This window comes from Triplophysa dalaica, chromosome 5 (assembly GCF_015846415.1).
Source record: "Triplophysa dalaica isolate WHDGS20190420 chromosome 5, ASM1584641v1, whole genome shotgun sequence".
In the NCBI taxonomy this organism is placed as follows: Eukaryota; Metazoa; Chordata; class Actinopteri; order Cypriniformes; family Nemacheilidae; genus Triplophysa; species Triplophysa dalaica.
Window position 1 is genome coordinate 19,282,592 of NC_079546.1, and position 12,999 is coordinate 19,295,590.

At 45.1% G+C, this 12,999-nt stretch overlaps 5 non-coding genes across 5 annotated transcripts; 2 read left to right on the forward strand and 3 right to left on the reverse strand.

The window, feature by feature from the left end:
* Positions 1-192: 192 nt before the first annotated feature.
* Positions 193-274, reverse strand: trnas-aga (transfer RNA serine (anticodon AGA)). Its single transcript has one exon. It is a non-coding gene; the product is annotated as a tRNA-Ser (tRNA).
* A 117-nt stretch (positions 275-391) lies between these two features.
* trnak-cuu (transfer RNA lysine (anticodon CUU)) lies at positions 392-464 on the forward strand. Its single transcript has one exon. It is a non-coding gene; the product is annotated as a tRNA-Lys (tRNA).
* A 216-nt stretch (positions 465-680) lies between these two features.
* On the forward strand, positions 681-755 carry trnan-guu (transfer RNA asparagine (anticodon GUU)). The gene has a single exon. It is a non-coding gene; the product is annotated as a tRNA-Asn (tRNA).
* Positions 756-8,411: 7,656 nt separating this feature from the next.
* trnal-aag (transfer RNA leucine (anticodon AAG)) lies at positions 8,412-8,493 on the reverse strand. The gene has a single exon. It is a non-coding gene; the product is annotated as a tRNA-Leu (tRNA).
* Positions 8,494-9,335: 842 nt separating this feature from the next.
* On the reverse strand, positions 9,336-9,409 carry trnat-cgu (transfer RNA threonine (anticodon CGU)). The gene has a single exon. It is a non-coding gene; the product is annotated as a tRNA-Thr (tRNA).
* Positions 9,410-12,999: the final 3,590 nt, after the last annotated feature.

Sequence of the window (12,999 nt, forward strand, 5' to 3'; positions counted from 1 at the left end):
AGCGGGAAGCAGTTTATTCAAGCCCCCCCAAAAAAGTTGCCTCGATCCGGATTCGCTGAGACACAACACAGAGTACTAACCAACCACACGATCAAAGCGAGATAACAGACGGCTGCACAGGGCTCGGCCGAGATGAAGTTTGCTCTTTCCTCTAGAGATACAAATCAGCATCTGAGCTTAATACACCGCAAACGTAGTCGGCAGGATTCGAACCTGCGCAGGGTAACCCCAATGGATTTCTAGTCCATCGCCTTAACCACTCGGCCACGACTACACAGGGTTTATATGTCGTCTCGCATTCGTTTCGACAGGGACTTCCCCAGTGATGGCTCCCTACAACCTCGCCTGACCGTTTGGAAACACTGACAGACAAGGGCTGTTGAGGCACCCAGCCCGGCTAGCTCAGTCGGTAGAGCATGAGACTCTTAATCTCAGGGTCGTGGGTTCGAGCCCCACGTTGGGCGCCAGGGCTACCCCAGTCAGGGGCTCTTTCTAAAGGTGCCCCGTCCACCAGACCTAGTGCTGGGATTTTCTTGAGACAAGTGCAACTTCCTCACTCTTATGTTTCCAAAGGGGGTTCTCTGAAAATGAGCACGACGCTCATTTAGTTTTGCCACGCTTTTGCCCTTTAATTCCGAGTCAAAAACTAGCGACTTGTCCAAGCAAAATCCTAGACAACCGTCTCTGTGGCGCAATCGGTTAGCGCGTTCGGGCTGTTAACCGAAAGGATGGTGGTTCAAGCCCACCCAGGGACGAAAGCTTTGTGGCGAGCAGCTGCAGTTTTCTGACCCCCAAAATGCTGAGGCCCGCCAGTGGAGCTTACTCAACAGAGTCTTACTCTAAAACAATACGGCTTTGCAAACACACTGAAAGCAACGATGCCTTTGGCTTCTCATGCCGGGAGTTAAACCCGGGCCGCTTGACTTAAACCAGGAGTCCTGACTGCTGGACCATGCCTGACACCTCAGCAAGCGCAATACGGACTGCAACTGTTTCCAAGAGATTAAGAATCGAGTAGCGACCCCACATATTCAATGCAAGTCGGAAAGACTTTCATTTTTTTAGCACGTGTACTAGCAGTGAACAACAGAAAGAAGAACTACGATTTGAGAAGTTTAATCCTCGTTATAGGTTGGACAGTATCTCCGCATGTCACGCCGTTAGACAGAAATGATGAGGAGGCTCCTCCCAGACCGAGCTGAGCTGTCTGGGCTTGTGTCGGTGCGTGCCAAGTTCTTCTGCCAAGCCTCCTCCAAAATGATTCCAAGACGGGGAGTTAAGCCTTTTCTTTGCCGCTTTCCAATAGCTTGGATGAGCTGGGTTTAAACATTCTAAAGAACAGCTGAAGAAGTGCTTGGCGCGGCTCTTTTTGAACAAATTGCAGTGCGTTGTTCGCACCGATTGAAGGCGTTCGCCACAACACATTTCCAAAGCGAGCGGGAAGCAGTTTATTCAAGCCCCCCCAAAAAAGTTTGCCTCGATCTGGATTCGCTGAGACCACAACACAGAGTACTAACCAACCACACGATCAAAGCGAGATAACAGACGGCTGCACAGGGCTCGGCCGAGATGAAGTTTGCTCTTTCGCCTCTAGAGATACAAATCAGCATCTGAGCTTAATACACCGCAAACGTAGTCGGCAGGATTCGAACCCACGCGGGGAGACCCCCAATGGATTTCTAGTCCATCGCGCTTAACCACTCGGCCAAAAACAGGGCAAAATGGACTGCTACAAGGGGAAAATTAGGGAAAAAGAGAGGGGGAAAGGGGGAGAAGAAAGAAAGAAACAAAATCACTATATTATAATTCTTTGAATACTCACAAAGGATTTAAGTAAAGGGTTTGTTTGATTATGACTATACAATTTATAATAAAAACTTAAAATACTTATCTGACAAACACACCACACACTCTATTCAGGACTTGCACCTGGAAATCTTCCACCCAAAGGATGTGGTGTCTTTTCTTCTACAAACACTGCAAATAACAATTTATAATAAAAACTTAACATACTGATCTAAGAAACACACCACACTCTCTTGCCAGAACTTGCACCTGGAATCTTCCACCCAATGGATGGATGTGTTCCTATTACACCACAAGAGTTGTGTCTTTTTTTCTACAAACACTGCAAAATAACACAGCCAGTAAAAACAAAATGTTCACAATACACGTAGCACAATATACATAACTGCAATATATAAAAAGAAATAAAAAAATGAAAGACCTTGTACATCATCCCTCCACTGTGCATTCGAGAGGCATGAGGCTGGACAATACCACCGGCCCTTCAACTGAGTGTGGCCAGTTCTCTTACTTTGTGCCAGCCCACACTGCTTGCAGATATAGTGATAAATATCCTTGTAAGCCGTTTCCGTGGTGGTTCACCTCTAGCCACTCGCTACTCATCCTCTTGGCAGCTTTCTGCCTTCTCCATGTTCGCTGCCTGGGTTGAGTAGAGGGACAAGTTTTGTGGTGGCAGATTATCAGGCACCTGGATATGAGGAGGTGGCCGGAACTGGGAAGGAGTCTGGAATTGGGGGATTGGGCATAAATTGGTTAGAATGAGACACTGGCAGATCTGGTTGGTAGCTGGGAAAGGGTGGGGAATACCCAGGGGGAATACAAAGTGTGGTGGGAATATGGGACATCCTGAGTGAGATACAGGAGGAGCGGTGGGCAGTGGGCACATTTTGGAGACACGCTTACGAATAAAGTCCTCTCCCTCCTGATTTGCTGGCACCTCAAATACCTTGGCCTCATGCCCATGCAGTGCACACGCATCTGGAAGTGTGCGTGCTTCAGGAACTGACTCCTTTGCCATATATAATTGTTTGGGCAGTTCAGTACCCTGCAGCAACATGTCTCTGTCCACACCTTTCTGTCTTCTTAGTAGCCTGCAAGATAAATTGTTTGTTTATTTGCAAATGCTTAAGTTATGCCATTAAAACAGCGACATCTACTGACGGACACAATGCTTAGTTTTGACGTGAACATGCCAGCTGAAGATAATGTGGAAATTACATAGCTTCCACTGCAATGCATTCCAAACATCTACATAATGGCACGCAAATGCCCTGTTCACATCCAAAGTCAAAATTCCATGCTCTGCCCTTGAAGGTAGGTGGGGCATAAGAATGATGACTATATTTGGAATGTGCCTGTGACGGTTCGGTACGATTTCATGTACCTTAACACCCCCTAACTGTGATTGTATAAAAGTATTGCATAAAAGATAACTCACCACGAGGAGACAGTAGTTGTGTTTATTGGGACCAGAACCAGGTTAGTCTGTCCTAGAACCGCTCTGCTGTCCTCCAGAAGCTGTTTTAAGTGGCTGTACACTACCACAATAGATTGTGGTATTGGCAGAGTCTTACCCTGTGTGTCTCGAGGCCTGTTTCCGTGCTTGCTTACACACTTTTAAAAGCCATAGGCAAGCACATTCCCATACCCTTGCACTTCAGGGCTCTGAGCTGCCTGGCCATGAGTCATGAATCAGTCTATGAAAAGAGGATGATATAATCTGGACTGTATACTGGGTTATGTCCATGGCATCCAGAGCCATGTACAGCTGGACTATGTTGGCCTCCTCTTGTGATGATATGGCAGTGATCATTCTGTTTAGGCCAACCAGGTACGGTGCCAGGGCATCAACTGCCTCCCATCCAATGACACCTCTGGAATCACGCTGTTTACTCTGAAAATTGAGAAAAAAATCCAACCACAATCCAATAAATTTATACAGTGTTGTAGTAATTATTTTGCATTGTACATTCATCTATTTTAATTGACAAACAGTTGAAAATAGGTGTTTTGCACTGCACCAAATTCATTTTTATTAAGTAAAAGATAGAACAGGATAGCAACACTACCTGGCCTGATGACATCTAATGTCCTGAGTGTTGAGGCTCCCACCACAGATACATTTTCTTTTGCCCGTGTCATGTTCCACCATGAGGCCCCCTCTAACATGTACATTTGTGTGTGCATGGCATTGCATCTGCATCCTAAGAATAAAAATGCACAGATTCAGTCAGCAATTATTTTAAACTGAGGACATACAAATTTAATGACAGTTATAGAACAGTAAAAGTAAATTTCAGGAAAACAAGCCAAATCCAGTTAATACCCAGGTTTCAACTTCTATAATGCTGACAACAATAGCAATCTTTTGAAAAACAATATCTATATAACACTCTGCAATTTAAAATTTAGAATTTAACAGCAATGAATGCACACTGGTGGCGGTGAAAACACTCCAGCGAGGATGACTCCATGCCACACCTAAACACGTTTAGGACTTTGCCACCTTTCTGGAGTGTCCCCGTCTTTTTGTACATCTTGTTGAGGGTCCTGGATGCACTCAAGGTGTTTTTGTTGCATCTCAAGGTGCATGCTGTCAGGGTTAATCAGGCGAAGCCCTTTAGTGTCAGTTAGCTCCCACACTGATTCCAGCCGCCCTGAAATTATGGTCCGGACCTCCTCAGCTTTGCGCATCCGTCTCCTACAGTGCTTTGCCAGTGTTACGACCACCCCCTGCCTACCTTAGGTTTTTCTTTTCTCGCCAGTGCACGGGTAGGATTGGAATTAAGTGACTTGATTGAACAATTAGTTGCACCTGAGTTTTGGATGTGGGAATACCTTTTGTCGTAATAAAGAGTGTGGAGTAGCTCTCTTTGGGAGAGGACGTTTTTATCTGCCCTCTCCATTTTTCTTTTCTTTAATGTTATTTGTTTTGTAATCTTCAACATGTCGAGTTTATTTTCTATTATATGAGAAAGTCTGTTTCTTTTGTTTCCTCTTGCTGAGTTAAAATTTATTTCCTTTTTGCTTTATGCATTGTAATAAATTCAATTTTGTTAAAAACGTATTTATTTTTCAGAGAGGTTCACAGTCCCCCAAAGGGCCCCACAGCTGTCACAGCTCTCTGCAATGCGGAGGTCAGAGAGGTGCTCTGAGAGCTTCTCTGCCTCCACAAACATGCTACACAAAGAACACTTAACCCCCTGTTATCCCTGTGACGTCCCTGCCGCCTCTGAGCTGCTGCCTGCCTCTACGTTGGGCCCTGCCTCAATCAAGGCCATATCTGTTGACTGGGTGAAAATTAATATAAGGAACAAAAGAAGTTCATATTCATATTAAATAATTACACTAATTATTAAGCAGAACTGTATGAGAATAGACCAGGGGATGGTCCATAAATGATCCCCTGATGATAAATCATAAATCACATGATACTGGGACTTATAATTCCTTTGATATATTATATCAAATACCTACCTTATTGAACCCACAAGTGCACACTATGTGCCTGCCAAACAGGTCCACCTTATTCCCCCTTTGCAGGGGACAGGCATTAATCCGCTTAAGGACCTCTTTCCATTTTATGCTTTCAGGATTTTTACCTGTAATGAGCTGGAAAGTGCCCTGGGCATACCTATGGCAGACGTCATTCCAATAGGCAGAGGATTTGCCTGTTTTGGTCATGTCTAGAAAGAAATTGTGGAACAAAAATATATATTTATTGTCCATTCTATGGTGCACTTCTTGGCACCAACTGTGTTATAATTAGTGGTGGGCCGTTAACGGCGTTAACGGCGTTAACGCTGTGAGACTCTTATCGCGCGATAAAAAAAATGTCGCCGTTAATCTATTCTCAAAGTTGGGTTGCGAGCTGGGTCTATACTTCGCAAGCTATGATGACTTTCACCTTGATATTTTAGCGCGGATGTATACCAGCTTAACTCCACTGTACGGGGCGAGAACAAGATTTTTCAACTCGCGTGATTCGCTGAAGCAGAAGCCGCCTCATCATCTCATAACCAGGGCTTCATTCGCGCGATTCGCGCCGCAAGTAGGTCTATTGCCTCTTTGCATTAACACATAAATCACTCGCGCCTTGACACACCATTCACAGTTTGGTCTGAACACAACATAACGTTACTGTGAAATTACCGCATCAAACGTGACGTGCTAACATGCTATGAAGCCGCCGGGTTTGCTTCAGGGAATATTAATTTTAAGAAGCTTCCCAATAGAAACATCGACAAGACTAAGGTTGTTTGCACCTTGTGCAATGCGGAATTGGTTTAAAAAAAACACTTTCTCTCAACAGGTAGTGGTCTAGCTTTAGTTGAAACCAGTAACTTTGTATTGAGATCTAAGGTATTATGGCTCCTGTATGACATACGCTTGTTGCTCCCTCACTCTTTGTAAGTCGCTTTGGATAAAAGCGTCTGCTAAATGACTAAATGTAAATGTACTGTAGGAGCTCTTCCAGTCTCAAGTACCACCTAAACGCAAATCATCCCTTAGCTAATGCGGAAGTAAACACAAGTTCATCTTATTGAACATAATTTAATTTTCCATCACCAATTATCATAGTAGAACAGCTTTCTCAAGCAGTTTGTGATGCATTTTGGAAACAGGAGATGAGCCCCTGGTCTAATGCGCCACCTGGCTTGATAAACCCGTTCTCAAAGACTTTCTTTTAGTCATTATTTGGGTAGCACACATATTCTGAATGCCTTCGGCAGAATTCAAATGAGCCATTTTAATCTAGATTAAAAAAATTAATCTATGCCCACCACTAGTTATAATATAGCAACAGTAAAACTAAAGTGAACAAAAATAAAGTTATTTGGGATGAAACATCTGTTTTAAAAACATGGAGTTTAAACTCATAAACAATATAGCAGTTAGCTTTTGATGTTAAATTACAAAAAAGTAAGAAAATAAAAATGAACAAAATGATTTGTGGAAATCAAAAACTAGATATTTAACAAATATCTAGAATAATACCTAATAAAAAAACATTCAGCAAAGAATCACTGAGCCATGACTGGAATAGCATAGGGAATGAATACCTGAAATACTGAATGACGAAACGAGTACTTGAAATACTGAATGACAAAATTAATAATTTCAAAGATTTAGAAAACAAAAACTCTGGTCAATTTAGTTATTCATCGAGAGGTTAACTAAAGTTAGTTAGCGAAAACTGATAGAGGTCATTGTAAAGTTAGCTTGCCTTGCAATGCAAACGTAGACCCCTTAAGTGTACCGAAAAGAACAATCACAAATTAATGTTGAACAAATAGGTTAACATTAGTGTCAAGTATTTGTAATTTGATAACGCTTACCTTGAATCTCTGAATAGCAGATTGTAGTAGAGTAGGCGGGGCGAGACCGTGGTTCGAGTCCGGTGAGTAATTGTGAATTAGCGCCAGCTGTGCGCACACCGGCCTCGAATCACGTAGGAGATGGGAGCATATAAAAGGAACGAGCGTCGAAGAGAGAGGACCGGGCCCCGAACTTATGTTATGTTTGTATTTGTATTTGTATTTGTATTTATATTTATGTTCATGTTTTGTTCGCCGGCGGTCGTCCGTGAGGGGCCGCCGGCTGTTATATTAATTTATTAAATGTTTTGAATGTTTGCCGGTTCCCGCCTCCTTCCTTCCCTTTTATGGAGATTTGTTACACAGATGTTGCGTAACAGTGAGTTGTAGCAAACAGCAGGAACATCATGAAAAACTCAATCGACAAACTCGATTGCTGATTGCTCTTTCCTCTTGGTAGGAATTGATTGGCTCGTTTGTTCAGAAGTGTTTCCGACCTCGTTGGGAACCATTCAGATGTGTTAGGAAGTGTTTAGCCGGCCGATCGCTGGAGGGTACGGCCACGACTACAACAGGTTCCAGCCCGTTGGGTTTCTGTCGTGCTGCAAAGAGGATGATGTCAAAAAGGGAAGGGCAGAACTTAAATAAGACTCAGATGGTCTGCAGGTGCATGAAAGTGAGATGCGATTTAAAAGCTGACCTAATAGCTAAGCCCGACGACAAACTGGCCCTATTAAACTTCAGCTGGCAGCGGTGGGATTTGAACACATGCTTCCGAAGAGACTGGAGCCTTAATCCAGCGCAACAGACCGCTCGGCCACGCTACCTCAAAAAGGTACGTTCTGCGCCGGTTTCCACCATTGTGTTTTACAGTAGGCCCGCTGCGACTTTTCGCAGACAGTCAAGAGCATGATGACTTGCAGTTCATCAAGTACACCTGAACCGGGTAACGGGGCTCTAGGAGTTGGAAGCTAAGTGAAATTCAGACGTCTTTAAAAACTGCCCTGACAGCTCATCTTTGGTCTTTTATCTGGCCGTGCTTTCCTTAAAGGTCCCTGCCAAGAAAACATTTGTAAAATCACATAAAGGCCTAAAAAGTATGTACACATTGTTTTACATTAAATGTTTACTACATTGCTGTATACCTAGTTGCATCGACAACCCATCGAGCACATCTGTACCGGTCAATTGGCTCAGATGGTCTGCAGGTGCATGAAAGTGAGATGCGATTTAAAAGCCGACCTCATTGCTCAGCCCGAGGGCAAACTCATCGTTTTATACCTCAGCTGGCAGCGGTGGGATTTGAACCCACACCTCTGAAGAGACTGGAGCCTTAATCCAGCGCCTTAGACCGCTCGGCCACGCTACCACGAAATGGCACGTTTAGCCTCCGATTTCTACCATTGTGTTTTACAGTAGGCACGCTATGACTTTTTGCAGACAGTCAAGAGCATGATGACTGCTCATGATTTTGAGGAGTTTTCTGCTATCTAAATCAACCACGACTCTGGTGGGACTCAAACCCACAACCTTTGAATGCCCACATTACTCAATGCACTATCCATTGCACCACAGAGCCTTGAATGCTATTCCTGTCCCTGTTCATCAGGGATCCGGCGCATGCCAAAACTATTCCCAGGCGAAAGGAATAAATCAGTCTACAAAGACAAGGGAGTAGTAACAAAGAACACACACACTAGACACCACTAGGATTTTAACCCAGGATCTCTTGTTTACAAGACAGGTGTTCTGACCAGCTAAGCCACGGCGCCAACACCAAAAATGGTTTTGGGATGATTGTGACTGACAAGTAACAAAGGGGAAAACAAACAATTAAGAAGAGATAGAAATCATGGAAGAGGTCCCCTTTGACAAAGAGGGGTTTGGGAACCGAGGGCCACACTGGGGCAGAGTCAGTCATGAATTGATTCAGTTTATTTCCAACTGTCATGGTCTTCATTTTGATACAAAAATAACAGTTTGTGAACTTGACAAAATATTTTTTAACTGAAACTTGCCACACAAGTCCGTTTTTTGTGTGGACTGCTTGACATCCATCATCACTTCAGTGTTGCAATACTGTGCAGGTAAGCAGGATGTGATGAGTCCCCTATTCATCAGGGATCCGGCGCATGCCAAGACTATTCCCAGGAGAAAGGATTAAATCAGTCTTCAAAGACAAGGGAGTAGTAAACACAGAGCACACACACTAGGCACCGTTGGGATTTGAACCCAGGATCTCCTGTTTACGAGACAGGTGCTTTGGCCAGCTAAGCCATGGCGCCTACGCCCATGCCCTGCAGGTCATTTGACTGAAAAGTAACAAAGGGGCAAAAACTCACAGTAAAATGGAGGAAAAAACGCAGAGGGATTGTTTAAGAATAATTGAATGTGTGTACCCCCCTTCATTTAACAAAATATCCTTCCCTAGTCATGATTTTGAGGAGTTTCCTGCAAACCTAAATCATCCAAAACTCTGTTGGGGCTTGAACCCACAACCTTTGAATGCCCACATTAGTAGTGTTATTATATAATGTGTGACAAAAAGATTGATTGATTTATGTACACCTGTCAAATTTTCTGTCCACCCTCTTCTCATCTTCTCAGTCTGAACCATTCTCAGGGGAACCCCTACCACCTTTTTGTCTTATACGAACCACATCTCCTTAGGAACACTCATCCTCTTTTCTCTCCCCAAACGCAGGCCACGCCTCCAAAGCGCTCAGCATCGAGTCTGTCCCACTTTCTTGCTTTATGGGGGTGAGCTCTGGGCTCAGACCGGTTTCCGAGCTCAGCGCACTCACCCGTACCAAGGTAGAGTAGTTCGGGTTCGGATAGATCTAGCGAGCTCGGAGCCCGCTTCCCAGACAGCACGTCAAATACGGATAACCTTCAAAACTAAGCTTTATCATTATCCCTATCAACATCACTGTTATCTGTGCAGGTGAACTCGTGAATGATATTGTATGAAATTAAATAATATACTGCAGGTCTTTAACAGCACGTCCGTCACATGACAAATGTTCTAGCAGACATCAAGAATAAAAACAGTTTGTCTCAACAATGGTGACAACCAAAAAAAACTCTTCAGATAAACGCAATGCATTCTTGATATCATGAAAGTGAAAGTGACTAATTTGTCAGTTATGGTGACCCATATCCAAGATATACCTCTGCTTTTAACCCATCCAGAGAGTAGTGAACACACGCACAGCAAGTGGTGAACACACATACACCCAGAGCAGTGGACAGCTATCGCTGCAGCGCCCGGGGAGCAAGTAGGGGTTAGGTGCCTTGCTCAAGGACACCTCAATCGTTACCCGCCTGATCGAACCGGCAACCTTCTGGTCACGAGTCCAACCCTCTAACCATTAGGCCACGACTGCCCCATCATCAGAGCACAAAACTCATCCAAGGACTCACAGCATGCATTGCGGCTGTAAGCTTTTCATTTGTTGGTCACCACTGTTGAGATTCATACACTGATTCTTGATGTTTGAGTCAAAGACCAAATGCAGACCTTTTAACGGTTTAAATGTAATTTCACTCAGACTGTTGTAACAAAAAAACAATGAGAAATTAAACAACATCAGAGAAAAAGCTTGTGAAAGAATCTTATCACATTTTATTTTGATGTTATTTGCTACAAAACTATGTTTTATAATAAACACTGTCATGGTTTCACCTCTCCTTGTCAGGTATTTCTTGGTTTAGAGGTGGAATCATACAGAATCCTTTGTTTCATGTGGGGAGAGATGTTTTTTTTCAGGTGTATGCTCAGGAGGTTGAGGCCAGGAGGGCATCCGTCCCCGAGGTGCTGGTGAGTGCCTACCTCATGGCCGGGATGGACAACCCACCATCTTTTCTGAGCAGGAGGAGTTGGTTTATCAGCCGTTCCCACAGTTAGTGGAACGGCTGCAGCTTCGAGAGGAGTTTAATAAGGGCTCCTCTCCCAGCTGTCATCCAATCTCCTCTCGTTCTGGGTGGGGGTCCATTCCGGAGGACCGTGTGGTGGGTGCCCTCTCCCTGGGGACACCCACACCGTTCCCCTCCTCACCTCCTGTAGCCACTGCACCATCTACCAGGTCTATGCGCAAGCGGGGGAGAAAGAAACTCCGGAGGGCGGCTCGTGCCCTGGGGGTCCCGAGTCCGGTGGTCCCGAGTCCGGTGGTCCCGAGTCCGGTGGTCCCGAGTCCGGTGGTCCCGAGTCCGGTGGTCCCGAGTCCAGTGGTCCCGAATCTAGAGGTGTCAAGTCCCAAATATTTTTGGGGGTCGCCGTAGGGAGGTGCCGGTCCGAGCGGCCAGCCGACCGCAGATTCCTCCCAGGAGCCAAGCCCGGTCCAGGAGCCGGAACCAAGCCCGGCTGCCCAGCCGCCGCCGGAACCAAGTCCGGCTGCCCAGCCGCCGCCGGAACCAAGCCCGGCTGCCCAGCCGCCGCCGGAACTAAGCCCGGCTGCCCAGCCGCCGCCGGAACCAAGCCCGGCTGCCCAGCCGTCGCCACAAATGTCAAGCCCTGTCCTGCCGGCCTTCCGACCGGCGCCAAGCCCTGTCAAGCCCCCTGGGGCTCCGCGTTCTGGCGCGTTCCCCAGGGCTAGGACTTCCCCACCCTGCCCTACCCCTTCTGAACTTCCTATGTTTTCTTGTTTGCCCCCACCCCCCCTCCCTTGTTTGTTATTTTTATTGAGTCACCCTAATCCCCTGATTGTTCTTGCCTGTCTGCCCCTATTCTTGTTCTCCATGTTTTGTTTGGTCTTGTCTTTGTCCCAGTCTGCCTTGTCTTGTTCGTGCCTTTGAGGAGCATCAGGGTGCTGCTCCTTAAGGGGGGGGGTTCTGTCATGGTTTCACCTCTCCCTGTCTGGTATTTCTTGGATTAGAGGTGGAATCATACAGAATCCTTTGTTTCATGTGGGGAGAGATAATTTTGACCCGTGTGGTCTTCCATATTCTCCCCAAGTCACGTCACCGTTTCTACCCTCCTGTTCCCTAGTTTGTGTTGATTAGCTTTCCTTGAGTGTAATCCCTTGCACCTGTTCCCTCTTGTTACCTCTTCCTATAAAGAGTCCTCATGTTTCTTTGTCTTGTGCGCGTTCATTGTTTGATGTCCCTCGTCCGAGTAAGTCTCACCTTGCCTGTTGGCTGTTTGAAATTATCCTGTTTATATCTGAGTCCTTGTTCCTTGTTCCTGATCCCTGATTCCCTTTCTTGTAGGTGTTAGTTTAGTGTTCTAATCCAGTGTTTGTTTTGTTAGTTTAGTCAGTCTGTTTCCTCATCAACGTTTATTATTTATCCTGTATTGTTTTCCCCCACCGTGGGTTTTGTTTTGCCTTTTGCCTTTTGTTCTGTCTTGTTATATATATTAAATCTGTTAACCCCGTACCATCTCGTCTCGTCCTGTGTCTGCCTGCAATTGGGTTCAACCACTGAGATTCATGACAACATGCCTGAATTAGTTCCGACACCATGGCAAAAGTAATAAAAGCACAACAAAGCATGCTTACTGTTCTGTTGTTGGCTGCACAGAGCAGCACAGAACACTGTTCCCAGCCTCACAGGAGACAAGAGATTACAAGGATCGTCCTGTGTTCCGTTACTTTCACTTAGAGAAAACACGATGCATTTGTCTTGTGTACCTTAACTTATAGAAAGCAGTGTGCATGGTTTGTCAAGCAACGGGTTTGACATGCTGCTTTCTTTCACCTTTTGTTCCTCGTAGCCTGGAATCCTATGAGCAATTGTGAAAATGGCTGCTGGGTTGCAGGAGTGAAACATTCTGTACAGAACAGATTTGATACTATCACTTTTGTAACCCTCTGGGTGTGGATTATATTCAATTCAAGTTTATTTATATAGCGCTTTTCACAATGTGCATTGTTCC